We start from the raw sequence: 23013 nt of genomic DNA, 5'->3' as shown, positions 1-23013 counted from the left end.
AGCACAGGCTGTCCCCGGAGAGCTGGTGCTTGAAGAAATGCCTTCTGCCCCCACCGCACAACCCCAAATTACGTACACGCTCCATGATTTCAACAGAGACGCTAGTTTCTCAGAAGACCTTATCAGATCCTCTGGCTTGTTTTTAATTAAAAAAGACCTCCTGGCAGAGGACCACGTGTTTCTGGATTAATTAAAGATCTCCTGGCAGAGGACCACGTGTTTTTTGGATTAATTATTCTGTCCTGACAAGCGTCTAGCTTCCAGGGCCCAGACGTGAATATAGCAATCCAGACGAAAGCAGGAAACCGTTGCCAAAATGCCTCCAAAAGAGAGCAGCACCTGAGACGCTGTTCTGCCACCCTGGTGGTTTGGAAGCTGGGTACCAGTGCCTTTGCTCTGGTCCGCGTCCCTCCATCCCACAGGGCCAAGTCACCTTGGCATCATGGCAGGCTCAAGGGAAGGGGGAGCTCTAAATATGTTGTTCTCAACTACTAAATCACAGACCTCATTCCATAGGTACTTTTCTAAAGTCTACCCCATATCTATTTTTAATATCCACATACAACCGTTCTTCCTCCCCAAAATGGGACGTCCTGACTAGTTCAAATCATTAATGACCCTAGTCTGGAAACACCTAGTCTGGTTTCCTGAAGAAACAGGGTTTGAGCATGCCACAGGACTTCCGCTATGTGAAAAGCTGCAGGATGCCAGGTGCCTCAGTTCTGCTGCTCCCAGCAGTGGTTATTTTCAGGAAGGCATCAGAGAAAACCTGGCTGCTGCCAAAGGCATTCATAATCCCATCTGTGATCTCCAGCACCACCCACGGCAAAATGAAGGGTGCCCCGTCTAGCGGGCAGATGCATGCAGCAAGCTGACCTAAGCCATTGCTCCCAGCGAGATGTAAAGAAACCATACACTTATTCTGGTAAACATCCACAGATGCTGGAAACCCTCATGTATGTTGGGACAAGAAAGCTGCAATAAAGGCAGGCCAGAAGCACCTAATCTGGAAACATCTCAGGTCCCAGGGTTTATGTGATTGCTTACAACTGGGTGCCAGTTTGGAGGCAGTGACACATCCTTCGCTAATGAATTGTCAGGATTAGCGAAAGGAAAATAGGTGTTAGAGAGCTAACCCTGTCCCATCCCACCAGAGCAATCACCTTGGAGCCTCACCCTCCAAGCCTGCCTCTTCTCACCTGGGTGAGAGGAAAACACTTCACTAAAGACTTCTGGGAGAGCAAAGGATAGGCTTTAATTGACTGTATTTATCGGTCTGATTAGCAGTATGAGTGCTTATCATTCAGAGCCTAAGTGAACCCAAAATAACCCTCTTGTTGGCTGCATGGAGGGATGCTCCACAGGTCTCTCTGATGCTAGGGATCATTTGCTAAGGCAGTTTTTTTGTGTGCTTTGTGCCAGCCAGCAATATTTCTCCAAATCACCTAGTGTGTCACAGCCCTCCGCCCTGAGGGACAGTGACTGCAAATAACTGTGCAGAAGGGACAATTAGGCCTTTACTTAAATAAAATCTCAATCATGGAAGAGGAACCACCCTGGAGATGAGGAAACGTGCACAGGATGGACTGGGGCAGCAGGTAGACGTGTCTCTCATGAGGAAACCATCAGCAAAGGATGGCTGAACTGCACCAGACCAACGGCCCACCTATCCTGATGTCCTGTCTCTGCAGACACCTGAGGAAGAGCATAGCAAACATAGTGATAATCCTCCAGGATGCTCTCCCAGCCTCCAGCATTTTGTTGCTGCCATTGTATGGCAAATTCCTCCTTCCTACAAATGAATTTTTCAGTGGCTTTCTGAGCCCCTTAGCATCCACAGCACCCCACAGCAAGGCCTTCTGCAGCTTAGATACATGCTGTGTTGAGACCCTGTTGAGAAGCCCTCCTAGAAGCTAGCTGCTTCTGCTCTCCACTAGTTCCTGTAATGGAAGAAACAGTAAATGGCAGCTTTTTCTATAACACCTGTGATTTTTCAGTTTATAAAATTGATAGCTTGCAGGCAGAAGACTGGGAGAATAGTCCCAGCTCTGTGTTCGATGCATTGCATGACCTGGTCTGTTTGAACACCATGGCTAAGATCTTGCCTGGGTGGGCCCAGAAGAAAAGGACTTAATTCATCTAGCAGTCTTTGAAGGCAAGTCAGCAGTACATTGAGGTGATGTGGTTAAAGAGCTTCTACTAATGCTTCAAGCATTTTCCCTTCAGCATCATAACCAGTTCTTAGATGCTACAAAGCAACACAATGCATCACCTGGCCTCAGAAAGACCTTAAAATAAGTGGCATGATATCAAGGCCTGAATAATACACCAAATTTACTCTTTGTGGAAGAGCTAAAAGCCTCACTGAGCAGTCAAGGAACACAACCCAGGGTCAAAATGCACATCCATCCTATTAAGAGGGCCAGGAAACAAGTTAACCCCTGATATCCAGCAGTCCACATCACTTGGTCATTATCTCACTCCAAGAGCCAGAAATCAGTCGCTCTTTATTTGGCAGGACTTTGTATTTTCCTTTTCTGGGGGATGGCCCAGGTCTGTGCCTCAGTTTGTCCATGGGGATGTCACAGGCAGAGAAGTGCTGTGAATGAGTAAATGCTCTGAGATTCCCAGGGCGGCCTCCCAGCTGTGTGCTGGGGTCCACTGAAATCAGCAGTGCCCGGGGACAACCCTGCAGCATCGGCCCAGGCTCGGCTGGGACTTGGAAGAAGCTTTTGTTCATCCTGATTATCTCCACCAGTGCAGAGTTGGGCACTCGTGTCCTGGTCCCACCAGGACAGGATCATCCTGCACATGTCATGCCATGCTATCCACACTGCACCCTTTGCCAGGAGCACAGAGAAAGGCTGGGGCAGAGGTGCACAGGGAAGTGGGCAAGAGACAGGGGAGATGTCTCCAAGGAGGTCACGGGGGCTGACATCTCGGCACCGAAGGAGCTGCTTCCAAGTGCAAATCAGTTTGGTGCCTTTGCAGTGATGGCACTAACTGCTGCAGGGAGAAACACAGTCAAAGCAGCAGACCGGGAAAGGATGGTTGGCAGCCACCTCCTGAACGAATGTGACAGGGTGAGAGAGAAAGATGTTGTCGTAATTGAGACACGAGATGAATTGCTTGGACTGGTGCGTTTGCCGGGCTGACAGACAGGAAAGGACATTTCTATGGGACGTCATGCAGAAAGAGCCAGCAAGATTTAGGAACGGAGCCTGGAGAGGAGGGGAGGTCTGGTGCCTTTCTCAAAGCCACGCTTGAGTTACGGCAGGAGTTATGGGTTTGACGCAGGAGATGCCGGCTGCTGCTCTGCAGCCTGTCCCGTGGCAGAGGGCTGTCACTTGGCTGCTCATTCATAAAATTACCGCTCCTCCCCCAGGAGCTCTGCAACGACAGCTTGGAGCTGTGTTTTCCAACAACCTTTGCAACACCGATTTCCACGAGACTCATAAACCAGACGCCCAGCCCTTTGAGAACCGACCACAGCCCTCTTGGCCCAGGATTCCCAGCCTTTTTATAGCCCAGCCTTGCCTGGGAGAAGTGGTTCAACTCCTTGCCCTGATTTCCCACGCCACAGTGACTGTCACCTCGACAGCCACCTGTCCTCATTGCAGGGCTGCTCTCACTTGGAAGGGGAGCTCCAACTCCTTTTTCTTGCCCTCGTGGCTCTAACACAAAGATCGATTTAATAAGTCAGGTAGGACACATCGAGAGATCTCTGACCCACAAGCTGCAGTTGTGTGTACAGCACAGACCCGACTCGTTTCACTTGCTCACTTTCTTCATTACCACTGCTGCCAGCGGCAATACTCTAACTCAGAAGCAATGTTAGCAGCACGGGAAGTGCAGGCACTGCTCGTAGAGCATGCTGTGATCCCCAGGGAGCAGGAGGCACAATGCGAAATGTAACCCTCCATCTGAATGGGTGACTCAGTGGTGGAAATGGATTTGGGTTGCAAAGGAAGTGCCAAGCAGAATGAGAAAGGATATTGTTCAGGAACATTTTTAAAACTTGCAAAATAATTAAAGGCGGGGGAGAGTTCTTACGGTGGTGTTAAAATTCATTACCTTCTCTTACTTGCATCATTTCATGCTTACCAGACAGACCTTCAGATCTGCCACATTAAAATGCTCAGGGCAGCATTGCTTTTTGCCTTCTTGCACAAAGCTAGGACACTCCATAAGCATGGTAAACAGGCATTTTCATGCCTGGTCCAAATTATCAAAACTACACGTGGGTGTTTGTGCATAGGGAGGGGTATCCACATTCACATCCCTCTGTGGGGAGCTGGATTTTCAGAAGCAGTGGTCTGAACACACCTCAGTTCAGCCATGAAGGAGTTAAGCAAGAAACTATTTTATTTGAGGAGGGAGCCAAGTGTATGACTCAGTTGTATTATGGAATCCCTCTTTTCACCTCCAGCATGGTCCAGGCATTCGAGCCCAGCATTCCCGCCAGCTGGTAACGATCAAGGCTCCAAGCTCTGAAACCAGGATAATTATTGAAAGTGCTTGTGCTGGCCAGGACCAAATCTTGCTAAAAGGCTGTTCCTTCCTCTCGCAGAAACCACTTTCTCTCCTTCCCTTCCCGCTCGGGGGCTCCTGTAGCATGGGCACGCTGCACTTACTCTACCACAAGGCTGCATCCCGGCCAGGAGCAAAGGGTCTTGCTTGCAGATCCTACAGTTTTTATTCAGCAATGACTCTACACCAGACAAAACGGTTTGTCCTTAGAGGACAGGATTGGTTGGGCCTTTTCTTTCTAGCTGTGTTCTCACTGAACAGGAGATAGCCTTGACATCCTACTGCAAAGGCAGAGGATTGGGGCCTAGAGGAAGACAAGGTGGGCACCAGGCATGGGGCTGCAAAAGCCCTGACTGGCTGCAGTCACATGGGGATAACCTACTATACTGCAGCCCCAAAGACTAACAGCAGGGTATTCAAAGCAGCCAGGTTCTCTCCCAAAATTTTATAAAAAATATCTTATTTTCCAGCCTCCTTGGTGTTCCTATTGACAGGCATCACAGCTGACATGGATGGGACAACGCTGTGGTTGCCTTCCCACCTACGAACGTAAATGTCCAGCTCTGCAGAGAAACGTCGCTGACACAAGGAGAGCTTTATACGCCTTCTCCCTGTGACCCAGGAGAGGCACAGTCAAGCTGTGAACCACCCGTCTTGTTTTTCCACCAGTGCACAGCCCTGAGGGTGCAGGCAGAAGGCTCTGGCAAGACTCAGGTGACTATCAAATGCAGAACAGCAAAACAAACTGCTTCATCCACTTTGTACACCAAATGCGAGGTAAGCACGCCATACCTCTTTACCAACACCTATATGAAGAAAAAAGCCTAGGCTCCCCGGGCTACAAAGTGATGGTCCCTTTTTAAAGGCCATTGGGATCAGCCGTATGTGGCCTGCAGCAGGTCGGAGCTGCATTCCCAAAGCCCTTCCCATTCCCACACATGAGTCTACTGTAGTTTTGCTCTGGATTCAAAGTGGTAGGGCACAGAGCCACCAGGACCACATAACATCCTGCCTTGGATTAGCAGTGTTCACAAGGACTAGAGGCTGAAGCCACACTGGTGAAAACTAGAAAACAAGATGTAATTTCTCTAAGACTGACTGCAGTTAAACAAGTGAACTAAGTCCTCAGGGAAGTCATAGGTTCTTCATCTCTAGATGTTTCTGGACAGAGCTGAACATCTTTCTAGAGCTGGTGCTTTCACCAAAATACAAATTAATGTGCATTTAAAGCAGTAACTGGTTGAAACAAGGTTGTTGAAGAACAGAAGATTGAACGTTCCTTTCTGGTCTGTATCCCTCCCCTTTATCCAATGGTCAAAGATTTTCTCTGTCCTCATCTGCCAGCCGTAAGCTCCATCAGGCTAAATGTAGAACAACCATATTTGTTCATAATTATACTTACATAAAGCTCTGATTTTGTCTCTGATTTGCTGCAACACAACTGGGATCTGAATCCAGACAGTAACACCTGAACATGGTGCCTTTCAGCCAGGGGGTTAATCTTGTGTGAACACACACTAGGACATGTGTCCTAGTGTGCCCACTCAAAAACTCAGTGTAAATGGAGTGAAATTAAAAAAAAAATCCTCATGGGGGTAGATGCTGTCTCTTTTGAGTGAGTAAATCCACTGCATTGATGCACAGCTTTTTATAAGCACATGAAGTATAGCAAATACATTCTTTTTCCTATAGTTTTCTACCTAGGCATAAGCACTGAATAAATAAAAGTTTAAAAAAAATGGTTTGAAGAAGCAATCACCGGAAAATGGAGTGAAATCCCATAGAAGTGGGTGCTATTGCAGCTCCAAAGGAGCTGGGGACAAGCCTACCGACAGCATCCTCCAGTGATATCAGACAACTGATATCACATGCAAAGAGCAACCTGGGGTAGATGCAGAGTCCTTCTAGGCTCTACCACAGATCACTATGCAACCTTAATCAAGTCATTTAATATTCCTCCTCTGTGGGGTGGGAAAAAGCATCATTCTCCATTTGAAGGGATCCTGATCCCTTCTGCAAAGCACTCTGAGATCTACAGAGGAAGATACTGTATGACAGCTGGCTGTTAGCATAACAACTTAAGAAAAAAGTAATTTTTTGTAAAAAAAAAAAAAAAAAAAAAGTGCATCTGCAACACATCCAGGGAAGATGCAATGGCCATTCATCCTAGCAGAAATCTACTGCAAGTAACTCAGCAGTCACCAAAGCGAGCCTGGCTGTCAACATTTGCAACAAAATCAGCTGATGTCACATTCAGCTGTGACAAATGTCACATTCAGAGGATATTTCCAGCAATGCGCAGTGATTTTCATTGTGCTAGTTTTATTCCCTCTTACTTTTTCTTCCAGAGCATCACTCTTTAGTTGCTTAACAGTGACAAGACAGAGCCGAGAGAGACTTGGCAGGTCAGTGGAAGTCTCCTCCTGGATTCCCCTGTTCTTCCCCAAGGCACAGGGCCATGTTACTGCCAGTTGAACAGCGTAGGCAAAAAAATAAATAAATAAAAGGTTCACAGGTTTTGTGGCAGAGCACAACTACCCCCCTACTCCCTTATCTCAGGCCCAGCTGACCACAAATAACTGACAGCACCCAGTGCTGACCAGGAGGAACTAGGCAATACTGGTTGCAACTGCTGAGGCCAGAAACGGGTATGAGATCAGCAGAAAGGTATATTTTCCCCAACAGGGCATGAAGTTAGCAAAAAGGTACATCTCCACGCCAAATATCGTATGACCATGAGTCAAACTCCGTGCCCATAAATAGCGCTGCAGCCTAGAGCCCATTGAGCTCTCCTGCATGGCAGCGGGTGCACGGTGGCGAATCTCCCTTGAGCTGGGATGCCTCGCAAAGGTTGCTCTCCTGGAGTTAAGAGAACCTCTGACAAGAAGCCGTTGGAAAGGTAAGAAACCGAGACTTGGGCAATAACAAATGTGCAGTAAGATTTGCTTGCTATGACTACACTGTATCGCCATCTTCAATAAATTTGTCTGCAATAAACCCAGAGTTAATAATCCCCACCCCATGACAGGTTTCCAGGGACCAACGCTTCCTCTGAGATTTGCACATCACCTCTGTGTTGGCCTCACGAATGCTCAGGGCAGGGAAGAAGGAGAATGCAGGCAACTGGCCAAATAAAATCACTGCCCACCAATGGGGGCAAACTAGGTCTCACAGTTTTCAGCCTAGCAAAAGGGCAAACACGGGAGGGGTTGCATATTCCAAAGCAGGAGATGGTCTTTCAGGCACCATGAGATGAGGCTGGGCAGACGGAAAAGCAATCCCTGAATGGCCAAGAAGGGACAGAAAACAAGGCAGTGCCAGGCACTGGGAGGAGGACACAGGCTGGAGCCAGCAAGGAGCTGGAAGCTTGGTGCCTCCACCACCACCGTGTGCACCAGCACCTCTTACTCACTAACTGACTCCAAAAGGCCTCTCACTGAGAAAAGATCTACCAGCTTGTGTGGAGGTGCTGTGCTTAGATCTGCTTTAAATTTCCAACTAGAATGGGTTTTGACTGGGAATGCTGGGGTTAAAGGGAGGGTCTCCCAGTGCCTGGATGCTCATTTCCTGCAGAGGCCAAGCAGGCTGTGAATGCCAGGAGCTCCCTTTCGCTTGGATAACCCACCCCTAGGATTGCCTTTGGCCTTGGGACTTCCTCGTTCCTTTCAGGGATGACTCACTGTTTGCAGAGAATTGATTTTGGAACTGCAGGACCAGAGGGCAGCCCTGCTCCGGTCAACACCTGAATAATCCCATGTTGGCAGCAGTGCAGGTTGCGGTGGGTTAGAAACACACACGTTCCTTGGCAGCAGAGTCAGCTCTCACAGCCTCTGCTTGCGTGTGCTGTGGGGCTCACGTCCCCCCCCACCCTCTCCAGCCAGGTCTTCCCTTGGAGGAGCAGGACCCCATCCACCCACGCCCATCCCTTCACTCTGGCTAATATGAGGCCTTAGACCTTCACCGCACACACGTCACAGAAGCAAAGCCAGCGCTGCTTGGGTTCCCAGGGAGCAACTGTCAATACCATGCTGGCAAGCTCTGCCACATTACACACAAAATGCATTTGTGCCAGGCTTGCAACTCCATCCAGACCGACCCTTCTTTTCATCACAGGCTTTAAGGTCAGACGGGACCATTACCTCTGTCCGAAAATGTCCACAGGCAGGAGTTACGGCTCCAAGCAAACCAGCAACAGCATTCCCCCACCAGGCTGGCAAATGCAAGAGGCTGGAGACATGCAAGACTAGCAGGAGCAGGGGTGAAAGAAAAGGAAATGGAGACAGCAGGACGAGAGACCCTGGCCAGAGGCAGCAGGAAGGAGGAGGCTAATGTGTCTCAAGGCTGCCAACCTCGGCCAAGGGAAGCAGGGAGAAGCAGAAGATATTCACCACTGTGGGTCTAGCTCAGTCCATCCCACTCATGGTTTGGGGAGCACAGAGAAGCTCAGCATAGGGTACCTCTTGGCCTGTATACACACACACACACACACACACACACACACACACGCACCCTCAGGTGCTCCTCAAACACTGAGTGAGCCTTATCATGGCAGACACTCATTATATTAGGGCTGCGTTCCAGGCCAGGGCAAGGTTAAACACGCCTGGAGATCACCAAAGGTTGCCAGACAAGCACTGAAAGGTGAATTTTGGCCTTTGCCAATGCCCAGCCTCCCCAGCCCTTTGACATATCCATGACTTTGCTAGTCCTCCATGCCCCAGCACCCTCATCATGACTCACGCCAAATTGGTTAATAATTACAAGGAGCAGCACAGAGTGCCAGGGATAGCGAGGCAGCAAAAGGTCACATCTGAGCTTGTTTACGAGCCCTGTGGCTTCCTAATAAAGTCTTGCTCATGGCAGGAAGCTCCTTTGGGGTTCCCAGGTTTTTATACCGTGACCTGAACCTGGGGTACTGCTCTGTCAAGGGATGGAGTGGTAGAGGGACATGGACCTGGTCTTGTCTGCTGAGGCTTATGTTCAAATATGACACTGCTTAAACAGAGCCAGTTTTCAGGCATCAGAGAAACACAGGCTAGGAAGAGCAGAGACTATCGAACATGCAGAATTAAGCCATCTCCATCTAAAACACTCGGTCATCCTTGTTTTGAGAAGGCACAAACAGTGGTCATCCTGACTCGGGCATCGCTTTGAGCACAGGCTAGCCACACCTTGAGTTTACAGGGAACACCCAGGGATTCGGCGCTTGTTTTAGCATATATTTTACTCACCACTGGTAACAAAAGGATGTTATCTTTGTAGGAGTGGACTGGACGCCTATTTCTATTATTTATTCAGGGCTTCTAATTGAATGTCTGGACCAACTTCTTTTAAATCCAGTCACGCTGACTCCACTGGAAGCCTCACACAAAAACAATAGGCACTCACATTGTTTTCTTGCCAGCTGGGTAAAAACACTGAGGTCTAAACACAGACCAGTGCCTCTTATGTGGATAAAGGGAAGGACATGGCATTGCTTCAGTTATCCTAGAGAACCTTTTGCCTGAGCATTATGGATTACAGAGGTGCTTAGTTAAGAGGTTTGGGTAACTGGATAATTCTTTCAGAAAATTCATCATTAGCACAGATAAAATGCAGCACATCTCCATGCAAATGTTACGCCTTCAATTGCTTCTGCAGCCTCTGGGATAATTAAAGCAATTGAACATCAAGAGATGCAGAGACACACGTCTGAGGAGTGGAAAAGATAACGGGGCTGCGGGTTAGTCTGTAGGAGACTGAATCAAGGCAATTGGATTCTACAAAATTGTGCCTCTCAAACTAGCTCTGCTGTTGGTCCCTTCCACCTCCCTTTGGAAGGGCTGATCCAAAACATCCCTCTGTCAAGCTTCAACCTAAATCAAGGCCTCTTATAACACCGGCACCAGCCCTGGCCCATGGGACTCTTCTCTCTCCCTCACCTTTACCCCTTGGTGTAGGCAGAGCCAGCAATTGCATCCCCTTGAAGGTCAGGAGATACAACCAAGTTCTTCTGGTCCCCTCTTGAAAGACCGGCTCACCTCTCTCCTGATCATGCCAGCAATGTGGCCCTTTGCCTGCTTCAGTTCAAACTGAGCAGGGCTCAGAACAGCACCACAATTTCAGATGAAGAGGTCACCACACTGCCCCTGACTTTCGGCTCTAGACTCCAGACCTTCCTCCAACCCAATAGCTCCAGGGCTCCATGTCAGCATTCAGACCTCTGCCTAGGATATACCTCCCAGCACTGGGTCATAAGCAACTTTAGGATTTCCTCTTCACGTGACCTAGACCTGAATAAAAGCACTGAGGGAATCTGCTCCTTGCCTTTCTCCAGTTTGTTACTTCTGTTTTCAGTTTTCCCCTTTGTTAGGCTCCTAATCTGCTTGCAAGCCCCTTTCTAAATCCCACGTCCTTCAGCTGCACTGTATTTCCCATAGGCACAGCAGAAAATATCCAGACCACATCTGGGTATTATCTGACTTCAGAATAGCATTTCCCTTTGTTTGCAAAACCTTCAGGCTGGGCCAGCAAGATCTGCCTTTGATTTAATCCCATTTTTGATTTTACCTCCATTTACTTCCCTGCTTTTAATGAGCTCTTCTTTCAGTGGCTGTGAAATGGCAGTGGCAGTGAAGGTGTTCTGGTACTTGTGAAGAGAGGAGCCTCTTTCAGGTAGATTGGACCACTCCGAACTTGTGAGATTTATAAGAAATCTTTGCTACTGGATCTACCCTTCTCTTGCAAGCTAAAAGGTCTGAACTTCACTTCCTGCTATCCCAGTTTGAGCTCTTCAAGTCCTGTTTCTGCCTTGGATGCTGCAACTTCCAGAACATCCTGGCCAACTTTTTGCCCCTATTCCTCCATTTCAGCATCTCTGTTCTTCTCAAAAATGGAGGAAAGAGTTTGCCATACTGCCCTCAGACCTGAAAGACTGCAGCCTTTTATGAGGCAGGGACCAGACACAAGCATCCTCCCAGGGGGAGATGGATACAGCTCATGATGCCGTGCTGAACTGCAGTAGCCTACATCCATTCAGGCTCACCCCTCTCTCCGCTCACATCATCTCCTCCACCAAGCAACAGGAGGTTGAATGGAGACCTCCCACAGGGTAGATCTGGTCAGTGAGCTATAGCTGAAACATGGAAGCAAACACAAACCTGAAAAGTCAATCAGCATCATAAGAGCTGCTGTTACACACTGGCTAATATGTGCCACAGTATCACAGTGTTTGCTGGTGCAAGGTCTCCTGCCGTGCAGATGCCCTAAGCTCTTCCTGCATAGCAGAAATACCTGGGAAGGGACTGCTCCATTTTACAAATGACAGTGACCCCCAGAAAGCACAGCAAGTCTCCACGGGTTCCACCAACTTAACACAACCTTTGGTAGCAGCTCATGCCCCAGCCCAGAGAACATCCTGGCTGGCTTTCACATCCCAGCACTTCCATAACCAGATCATGAGCTCCACACCTCCAGCTTCATTGGGTTGCTCACAACGATGTATCCCCATGTCATCCTGCTTTGTGTGGTCCAGCAGGCAAGGCAGGACCCCCGTCCCTGGGGGGGGTCCCTATGGTCCTCCTTGGGCCATTCCTGTCAGGCTATAGCAGGGCTCAACCCCTGAGGTTTCAAAGACACATCTGTGCTCCCAGGAAGCTCCTGTACTGCCTGAGCAAGGGAAAACACATTTGTGACAGGTCTGGTGACATGCCTGGCTGAAAGACGCTTCTTCCTGGCACCTCAGTGGTGACCCACAGGAAGACCCTGCTCTGTGCCAGGCAGCAGGATCCATCACCTCTTCTTTCACTGCAGCAAACAATTATGTCACCATGTGTCTGGAAACTCTGCTCGAAGCCTGAGCAGGCTCGAGCGTGTGTGATGGGTACCAGAGGGCACCAGCCCACCTGCAGGAGGTGGCTCAGGGCATGTTACTCCCACACGGTTAACTGCAACCGGGGAGAGCACAGGCTGCGTGCAGGGCAGAACTGTAGGGCAGCAGCTCCGTGATGGGAATTAAGTCTCTGCTTTCTCTCCGAAGAGCCAGCAGGTAAAAGCCATGGGCGTGCCGGTGGACAGTTCTCCAGGACTTCTCCGGGGGGAATGTGATTTTTCTGGAGCACTTCAACACTGAAAACTCAGGGATAACACAGACATGGACAGGGCCATAAAAGGAGGGTCTGGGGACACAGTGCTTCTGTGCTCGTCTACCCTGAATGTCCACCACTGAAAATGTGCCAGTATCCACTCTGGGCAGCGTAAAACCAAGAACTTCCCAGCCAACAAACCTCCCCCAGCACCCTCTAAAAGGTGTGGAAAGGCTCTTTATTCTGTTGGAAGTCCTTGCTTTATATCTCTTTAGATAACCTCCATGCTTGCAGCAGCCCTGAGCTACAGCAGTGAGTCACAAGGATCCCTCGAGACGTACCCTGTGACACGGGGAAGAGTTTCACTTCCCCGCACAAGACAGAAGTCTGCCGTCTGCTATCGCAGCCTCTGCCACAGGCACGGCTCCTGCTGACAGCCACATCTTAGGCACTCGCAATAAATCACTGCCCTCCTCACTCCTGTGCAAAGACCTGCCGGGCAGCCAAAGGCAAGAGCGGTTGTGCAAACAGCTGGCAAACACAGCGCTAATCCAAGGCCCGTGCAACGGCGGGTCACCTGGCTTCCTGCAAAATGAGGGTTTGCTGCTGCATGTTTTATCTATGCAAGACTTCCCTTTGCTTGGCAGAGAAATTGCCTCCCTTAATCATTCCCAAGCTGCTCCGTCGCTACCCCGGAGCAATGCTTAATACTTACATATCCTCAGATAACTGGTAGGACCAGCTCTGCAAGACAACCCTGCTCTTGGAGCAGCTGGCATGCAAGCGTTTCATAGGAAGCTCTTGCTTACCAGGGTGTGGTTTGCCAGAAAAAAATAGAAAGGAAAAAAACCCCAGCAACAAACAAGCGTGCTTCCTTCTTCTCTATGAGAGGACTGGAGGAAACGGTGGAAGAGCTCAAAAATGGCCTGGGAAGTGTTGGAGTCACCCAGGCTGATCAGAGCCATCTGCATCCCGCACCAGCAAGCCAGAGAACCTCAACAAATGGAAACATAACGTAAGCTGGGACAAAGGTCTTGTTTTCACTGATAGGGCAGACGTGTTTTCTCACCCGGAGAATTCGCTGGATGAATTATCCGGAGGTATAAAGAAAAAGGCAGTAACAACAACAAAAACGCAGTGGAGGAAAGGCATTTTGATTTAAGTGCTGGGTAAAATACTTCAGGCAAGAAAAAGCTATGCCCTTGCCCTTTTCATCCCGTGATCAGAGGAAGGTGCCTTCCATTGTGTTTTAATTCTGTACAATGTGATGGCATATGTCCCTTTTCTGGATGGTAAAAAGGAAGCCCTACACCAGGCCGCCACAGTCATATTAGATTGATTATTGCCAGCCCTCAGTATAAACCTCAAAGCAATAAAACACAGCTGCAACCTCCCTCATATAAGGTTGAGCTCCAGCAAGGGAGACGATGTGCCGGATAACCTAAGGAGGCATCTCCCAAGTGTCATTTCAGAGCCACCCAGGAGGCTTCACAGCCTCCCAGCTCAGGGCAGAGTTGAGTTTGTTGGGATGCTTTAAAGTCCCTTATCTCTCTTAATCTACTTGTATTGTCTCACAGGTGATCTTTACATTTCCTGGGCTTATAAAACTTAAGTCTCACACAAGGAAAACCCCTGCAATATTCACTTACTCCCGCAGTGCCGATGCAATCCGAGAGCCTTAACCATGCGCTCCCGGCTCCTCTGCTTAACTGGATGTCACAAGTGTGCAGGGACACTGCCAACCCAAAGGGAAGGCTTCCCCCAGGGCCATTTGCTGGCCGGTATCAGCATGCTGCCAGCCAGGGTGAACAAACAGCGTGAAAGGGTCACGATGGATCGAAATCGCAGGATACAACAGAGCAAAAATTATGCTGGAGGTGGAACGATGGAAGGACAAGAACCGACCATCTCTGCACAAGGACAGGGAATGCATTTCTGTGCCAGAGAGCACTTTAAGGTAAAACAAGTCAAAGCGTTACTGAATTGGGACATGCCCCCTAGAGTGCATGAAAGCTGCACATGGGATGTTTGAGCAAACTGGAGGTAAAAAGCCCCATCCAACCCCCTCTGAAGCACTGGATCAAGCCCAAAGGAGTCAGTTCTCTGACCTACATGCTGCATAGCCCGAGGGCACACCGCGTGGCACTGCAGGGGGATCATCTGTCACATCTCCAGCACCAGGCAGTAGGATCCTCAGCACAGCCTCGGAGCACAACAATCTGCAATAGCAGCTGAAAACAAATTCATCCTACAGAAAGGCAAAGGCTACTGAAGCCTTCCCTATCCCAGAGTGCGGAGGAGAAAGGATTTCATCCTTGAGAGGGTGAGATATTCAATGGCAACCATTCCTATTTCTGCCGTGACCTCAAGGAGTTGTCCCTACATTGAGGCACAACAACTGGTGCCTCTCCTGTACAGCAAGTCAATTTAGCACAAGTACCCGGCACCGAAAAGGCTCCGTGCAGGTACAGCTCTGCGGTGCGAACTGAGCAGGGAAAGGGTTAACATTGCAGCTGAACACGCGGCCAGACACTCAACCAGTGCAAATCAAAGTGGCCCCAACGAAGCCAGCGGGTCTGTGTCCGTTATCTGTGGCGCCTGAGAGGAAGCCTGGCCCTTTATCCCTAGGTAATCAGCTGGAAGTGAATAGAGACGGAGCAATCACAGCAACCCACTCCCCATGCACGACATGGCCCACAGGGACACCGGCCGGGAAAGGAGATGGATGGAGCACCACTGAGGCTGCAGCATGAACCAGGGCAACGCAAGCCCATCGCTGAACCTTCACGTGCCATGAGCAGCTCATAAGAGCAGGTGAAGGTTCAGGCAATAAGATCTCAGTGAATAAATAGCATCTAAGCATGTCCCATGAAACCTCAGCATGAGTAAAGGATGACCAGACACCTTTCTACGGGATGAAATCCTCCTGCAGGTAGGGAAGAGGTTTCATTGCCAGACGTTTGGAGAGAAAGGAGTTGAAATCTCTAGAGACTAGTGAGGAGGAGGAAGGAGACGTGCCTGATCCCAGCCTTCAAGACACAGCTGCCTCCTTCTTATTCCCCTCATATCAGCCTACTGCTGCTCCGCTTGGACTAAGTGTAAAGAGAAGGGTCTTGGCATCTCTGGACTGGCCAAAGGTGTCTGGTAATGAATACACAAGCATGCATTAAGAGGATGCACCCATTATTAGCACCATCATACCCAAGTACAAATGCAATCTAAATCTGCTTTTGGGATCAGATCCAAAGCCTCTTAAAGCACTGATGCTTTATAATTAATCTGTGCAGCAAGCAGGGAAGGGAGGGGTGGATTTTTATTTTTATTTTTTAAGGCGCAATCAACAACAATATTTATCTAGGTGAGACGGCTGGATTTCACCTGCTTCATGATGAGTCGGGTGCTGCATCAGGCAAATGAGAAACCAGCTCTGCCCACAGAGCCCTTCCCAAAGGAGATACCAGGACAGGGTATCTGGACCAGAGAGTCGCAGCTTCCTGCCTCAACAAGTCCCGCATCCTCCTTCCCTCGACAAGCCCCACATCCTCCTTCCTATCACAATCAAGCTCCACCTTAGAAGAGAGGTGACGGCCCCAAATTCACGCTCTCCCACCCTTCTCCTCCAGGATGCAGTTTCAGAGCCTCTAGATAAGTCTCCCAGGCTAAACCAGCCAAGAAATCATTCACACCCCTTTGATCCTGCGCCAACACTGTCCTCCAGTTTAAATAGCTCCTCTGCCTCCCTGCTCTTCACCCCTCAGATGTATTTTTAGGCAGCAATCACATCCCCTCTCTGCCTTTGTGTCGCTGGGCTTTCATAGCCTCCCGTATAATAGGCTCTCCATCCCTCCGAGCCTCCTCCGAGCCCTTTTTCTCTGCACCTGTTCCAGGCTGAGTTAATCCGTCTTGAGCACCAGCGATGAGATCCGAGTGGCGCGCGCTGGGGCCTCGTACAGCTGTGTTAACTCTTCTGTATCCTCATCCCACAATGTTTTGCTCCCTTAGCCTCCTTTCCCTCTGCCTTTTCGCAATGCTCCCAGAGGCGTCCTTGTGACCAAGCCAGCTCCAAGCCCCCAACCTCTGCCATCTCCAAGGGATTCACTCCCGAAACAGAGCGCAAAGTCTAGCCCTGCTGCTCCCCCCATATGACCTGACATTTCTACTGGGGGACATCACCCTGTACCTCTCATCCTCTGGTTCCCTCTACCTGGTCATCTCACCCTCTCAGCTTGGTCTCATAGGTGAATCTTGGCATGAAAAACAAGAATGAGCTCAGATTCTCCCTTAGAGACTTCAAGCAGCAGCCTCTCCACAGCTGGGGGCTGCCGCCCACATATTTTTGGAGACCCAGCTGTGAAAGGTCAGCAATATTCATTGCTGGCCAAAAGAGCTCCCTTGGGCGAGACAGCATCCTGCTTTATCAGGCACAGAAGAGCTTTGTTTTTGGTTTCACTTTGAGGTGGGAAGGGGCTGTCTGGGGAACAAGCTGCCCCGTAGAGCCGATGGCTGGAAGGGAGGTGGGAAGAAGCCAGCAGAGCCTTCGGGGCACTGAGCGGGGATTTTGCTGGCCATAATGAGGCCCCCCACCTAAACCATTTCTTGCAAGCACGGGCCGTGACATGGATCTGGCAACAGAGAGCAGGTTTTGACTCTCGGCTCTGCCACAAACTTTCCGACCGCCTTGGTCGTGCCACTTTGCCTTTTTGTGCATTGCTGCTCACTACCTTTACAGCCAAGATTATTGTTTCCAAGCATCGCACGGGGTGTGTTTAGAACACGCACACGACCGAGGAGCTTGATTTCTATTCTAACGGGTCCACGTAAGCGCTATAAAGAGATACAGGAAATTCATAGCCCGCAAGGGTAACGTGGCGTGAGAAGGGTCGGACTCGGAGCTCACTACTGTGAGGACTGGGCTGCAGCGAAAATTGCTCTGCAGTCAGCAGGGCAGGAGTTTGGGGAGAGAAACCGCCGGCTGGGAACACAGGTGAACCCAGAGGGGGTGGGAAGGCTGCAGCACGCTCTCCAGCAGCCGCCGACCTGCAGAGCTGCTGCTTAATTTCCTCTTCCTCAAATAATTTACTACCGGCGCCTGCCACACCACGCAGCTGAGAAGGGCTTGCTCCAGCAAGCCCTGCTGCTGCCTTCCTGAAAACCTGCTTTGCCTTTCACTCATGCCTTGATCCTTCATTCTGCTGCCAAGAGGAAAGTTTTTCCCAAACAATTCTGGCAAACTGCTCCTGGCAAACGTGAGACTCCTTTAATGACCAGATTAAGCAAGCCAGCCCCAAACTGTGCAGAGCCACCAGCACATATTCTTTGTACACATGCAAGTGCTGCAGGATGAATTTAGACCTCACGTCCTGCTCCCAGGTGGTGGAGGGTCTCTCCCACTAAGAGCATCCAAGAGTCCCTCTTGGGTGTTATGGCCCGGTCGTTGGGCTCGTGGGCTGGAGCTGAGCCCCAGGCCCTTCAAGCACAGGAATTACATTAAATGAGTAGTAGGAAGCCCCCGGGGAAGGGGAGAAATAAGAGGGCGAGCATGTTGCAGCTCCCAGGATCAGGCCCCAGCTCCTCCACCCTTGCACGGCTCTGCTGCTTCTCGCCCTCCCTGGTTCTTGCTGGCCCCGGTGCAGCTCCCAACAGGTGACACCGCCGGCTCCTGCCGACCGCGGACCAAAGCCGGCCACGCGGAGGGTGCCTGCTCCGAGCGGTGCAGCCAGCCGGGCTCCCCGCATCGGCCCTGGGCCACGCGTGCCAGCGTGAAGAGCGCAGGGTGGGAGACGGGGCTGTGGGGACCCTGCCCTGCCCTCATCCTGGTATAACCCCAGTTCGGCCACCTGCGCACCAGGCTGAGCCGGGGAGGGGAAAGCTGGCACTTGGCCCTGCTGGAGTCAAGCCCCTAAGAACATGAGAGCGGTCGGAGAGGAAAGGCAGTCACGGGAAAGGCTGCAGCACCGTGCCTCGCAGTCAGACGGATGCAGCAAGAAAAGCAGCCGGCGAATTTAACGGGATCCCTCTCTGCCCCCCCTGCTCACTGCCCTGCTTTTATCTCCATTTGCCATGTCTGCCTGCTTCCCCCCGCCAAGCTCTGAGCTACCCCGGCATCCGGGCGATGATGTTACAGGTAATAAATCCAAGCGCTGCACTCGAGTGGATCTGCAGGAGCCGGAGAGTGGCCCGAGCTCACCTGACAGCTACTGGAGCTGGAGGAGGTGAGATAAAAAGGACCTTTTTTGCCAGAGCTCCGTGGACTCTTCTGATAGGATGCTCTCCAGGAAGAAATGCCAGCTTGCAAGGCTGGTTCAGGGCAGGAAGAAAGGGGAAAAAGGGATGGTGCCTCCCTCCACTGATACAGGAAATTCAAATTCATATTGCTGTTCAAAAACCCGAAGAGACATCAGTGGGGGTTTCCTGCATCCCAGCAACTGCCTGGACTATCTGGGTGGCAGGATCTCTCTCTCTCTTTAACTTTCCATAGGACTCTGAAAGCTCTTGGGTTTGTCCCAAAAACATGGAACAAAGAACAATACCGAAACCTCAGAATTTTTCCCAACACAGAAATCTTGTGCTCCAGCCAACACCAGTCTCCACGAGGCCTCGCTGCTCAAAGTTTCTATCTAGCTTGGCTCCACCAGCAGTAACAGCCTGGACTCAAAGCAACTGCTGGGTTTTAACCATTTGGGGCCTAACTTTCAGACACCCCGAGCATCGGCAGGTGCTGCCAGCCTCCCCAGGAGTTGCAGCATCTCCAAAAACTAGACCTCACGCTAGCGCTAGTTAAACAGCCAAGGGCAGCAACATTCTCCAAGGCAAGGCAGCGCAGGGGGAGGAGGCAGGTGCCTGCATTTGGCTTTTATTTTTTGGCCGAAATAATCCCCCCCCACGGCCCAAGCGCATCCTGCAATGCGGCCGCCCCGGAGCCACAGGTGCCCCGAGCATCCCCCGCGGGGGAGGCTGCGCCCCGGGTCGGGTCGGGCCGGGCGCGGAGCTGCCCCCGGTGCCCCGGCCCCGGCGGAGGGCGCAGCCGGGCCGGTCTCGCCTTACCTGCCCGCCGCTGCCGGTGCGGTGCCGCTGCCGGTGCCGCCGCTCCGGGCGCGCCGCTGCCCGCAGCGCTTCGCCTCCCCAAGCGCCGCCCCGACGGGGCGGGCAGCGGCGGCCGCCGCGCCTGCGCTGGGGCCGCGGCTCCGGCACCGCCGGGATCGGGTTCGGGATCAGCAACGCCACCGCCGACCGGGACCGGGGCCAGCAATCGGCACCGGCACCGGCCCCCACCAGCACCGGCGACTGGCACCGGCACCGGGCACTGGGACTGGCAGCGCCTGGCACTGGTCCAGCACCAGGAACTGGCACCGGTCCAGCACCAGGAACTGGCACCGGCACTAGGACTGGTGCTGTCTGCCACTGGTCTGGCACCAGGAACTGGCACCGGCCACTGTGACCTGCACTGCCTGGCCTTGGTCCAGCACCAGGAACTGGCACTGGGACTGGCACTGCCTTGCATTGGTCTGGGACCAGGAACTGGGACCAGCACCAGACACTGGGACCAGCACTGCCTGTCAGTGGTCTGGGACCAGGAACTGGGACTGGGACCTGGGACCAGTACCAACCAGGCATCAGAATCCAAGACCTCATGGGACCCGGGACCAGCACCATGAACTGGGACCAGCACTGGGACTTCCCAGGCGCTAGCTCTTGGACCAACATAGACTGGCAGTGCTCTGGCACCAGAAACTGGGACTGGGACCAGCTGGGAACTGGCACCAGGACCAGCACCGGAACTGGGGACTGGGCGAACTGGGACACCGTGCATGGGCACCAGCTGGGCATTGCACACCAGGTCCACCCAAGCCCCTGCACTGCACCCGGGCATGCTAGGGCATCGCCCACGGAGGGTGCAAGGGGCGGTAGATGGGGAGATGCAGGCTTTGGGTGCAAAGGGCACATCCCTCCATCGGGGTGATGTGGGGCAGGACTGGTGTGGATAGAGGAGCCACGTTTTCCAGCCTGAGAGACGAAGGTTATTCCCCTGCTCTGTCTTGCAAGAGGGAAACTGAGGCAGCAGGGAGGGGGTTCAAGGCCAGGTGGGTGCTTAGCTCACCTGCATGTTCATGGGGATGGACGTGCAACGTCACGCAGCTGGTGACGGGGCTGAGGTGGCCGGACCAGCCGTGCCCCACAGGAAAACATGGACTCCCAGCACACAAACATACCCTCAAGAGGGGCAGCCTGGGACCTGACCCATCTGAAACTACATCCCCCATGATGGGAAGGAGCTGGTGGGGCTTTACAGACCTTCTGTCACAGGTGGCTCCTATCCTATGTCCTCAGTGAGTTGTTGTCAGCAGTCATTTGTCTCTGACGTGAGCCATACTGAAGAGCTAAAACAGCAGAAAAGTAGCCTAAAAAAACAAAAACAAAAAAACAAAAAAAGAAAAGCGACCCATTTTCTGCTGGTTTAGTGATCTGAACCAGCTCCCTGCAGGGTCAGACCAGTGCCAAGGGGAGAGGACCAGCTTTCAGCAGATATTAGCTCAGTCTGGCCCGACCACACTCAACACTTAGGGGTTGGTAGCAGCTCCACCGTACCCTTGTTAGGCTAGGCGCTGTACAAAAGAGCGTGCCCTAAAAATAAAGCCAAACTAGGAAATACGGAGAGCTTGAAGAGGTGGAAATGGATAAGATAAGATATGAAAGGAGGGCCATGCCTGGAGCAGCTGTGGCCTGGCACAAGCTCTTGTTCCCGCTGAGGTTTCCACCTGCAGCCACGCGCAGGCTTACACAATTCATCCGTGGCCGCTTTCTTATGTTTCTTACCATCTAAAACCCTCCTGGACTTTTCATATTAGATTTAAGCTTGTGATAATCTTATTACCTGTCCGATTCATGCAATGTTTGCATTATGATTATTTTAATTGATTTATTGGTTCAAAGGATAGGAAAGCTCCTGGAGTTGGGTCCTTGGAGCATTTTCTTTCCCCAGAACTGGTTCTTTGAACTCTCCCAGCTCATGTCTGGGGTCAGTATTTCCACCTGTCCCTTTCCTTGCCCCTTCCAGCCCATCCTTTCTTTTGCCACTGCCCAAGTCTGCAGCTCCAGGAACGTTTTCTCTGGCAGAAAAAGCCATTTTTGAGTATTTCCCTCCTCTTTACTGCTTTTGCCTCTGCCCCGCAGGCCTTCAAGCTGCAGGGATCTGATTGGGCTCAAAACCGGGTCAGTGACACTATCCAATTTCACGCACCCCTTTTCCCTCCCCTTCTGCTCTTCACCAAATGCCCCAACAAAAATCTCTCAGGGGAAAAAAAAAAAATCCTAAAATCCGTGAGGATTTCTCAGATTGGGTCTGGAGTCTGGCTATGTGTCTGCTGAACCATCATACCCACCGGCGGGGAAAACTCCAGCAGTAGGAAAGACGTTATCTCTGTCTCCGAAGGGTTTGTAAGGCAGAGGAGGACCCCTACTTGCAGGATGAGGCTCCAGCCCCAAGGCTCAAGTCTTGTAACGGCCGGAAGCAGCTCCCAGGCAGAGCAGGGCAGGGCAGGACAGGACAGGACAGGGCGCTGCTGTTTCTCCCTAAGAGGGCAGGGAGAGCGAACAGCCCATTCTGATTTGCAATGTGCTTAAATCAGGAGCAGCTCCATCGATATCAATTAATGTCATCATCAGTCCTTCCTCCCCGCCCCGTGCAGACACCTCCTGCAAATGAGCCGCCGAGGACTTCCTCCGTCGGCGATAGGCGTTTTTGGCTTGTGGTCGGCCTCATCCTGGAGGATCTCCCTCTCTGCCTCTTTTCCCCCCGGGCACCTGTGGCCCCTCTCGCCGCGGGAATTCAAGCTGGGAGGCTGCTGAAAGAAAGGAACGAAGAAGCTGCAACAGACGAATGAGCTGGGGGCAGGGGGGGGAAGGAAAAAAAAAGGAGCTCTCTCTGGAGACAAGCCAGCAGCAGGAGCCCTGCTTTTATGTTGTTAACGGTCTGGAAGGCTTCAGGGAGAAGCTCCTCTGTTGAATTAACGCAGCGAGCGGGTCCCCAGCCGCCTGGCGCAGCGCGTCCCTTCCCCCTGCGGCAGCGCCTAGCCCAAGCCCCGCTCTCGTCGCCAGCCCAAATATCGATGATTAATGTCGCCTCGTTTTCGATTTCAGCCTCAGCAGCGGAAGAATTCTGCAAATACGATTTATAACGATGCTTCGGTGCTCCTCAGCGACATGCAAACGAGGCCACGGCGAGGGGAACCGTCAGCAAGGCTGTGCAAAGGGGCGGGAAGAAATACGGATGCCTTAAAACCGTATCCCATAAATAAAGTAGAAATAAGGGAAGGTAAAGGTCAAGGTGCAGAAGGCAAATTGCACCCAGGGAGTCCTTCAACAAAAACAAAGGAATTTCATTATCCCACATAGGGATTTCAAGGAGGAAAGGGAGGAAACA

At 51.5% G+C, this 23013-nt stretch overlaps 1 protein-coding gene across 1 annotated transcript in view; it reads right to left on the bottom strand.

Moving 5' to 3' along the window:
• CAPN5 (calpain 5) overlaps positions 1–19648 on the bottom strand; it is a 64823-nt gene extending 45175 nt beyond the window's left edge. The window contains exon 1 of the mRNA XM_067312050.1: positions 19638–19648. The gene's annotated coding sequence lies outside the window, so the exon portion shown is untranslated. The remainder of the gene's footprint in view (positions 1–19637) is intronic.
• Between the last annotated feature and the right edge of the window lie 3365 nt (positions 19649–23013).

The sequence above is a fragment of the Apteryx mantelli genome, chromosome 1 (genome assembly GCF_036417845.1).
Source record: "Apteryx mantelli isolate bAptMan1 chromosome 1, bAptMan1.hap1, whole genome shotgun sequence".
NCBI lineage: Eukaryota > Metazoa > Chordata > Aves > Apterygiformes > Apterygidae > Apteryx > Apteryx mantelli.
This window is presented reverse-complemented; position numbering and strand designations above follow the sequence as displayed.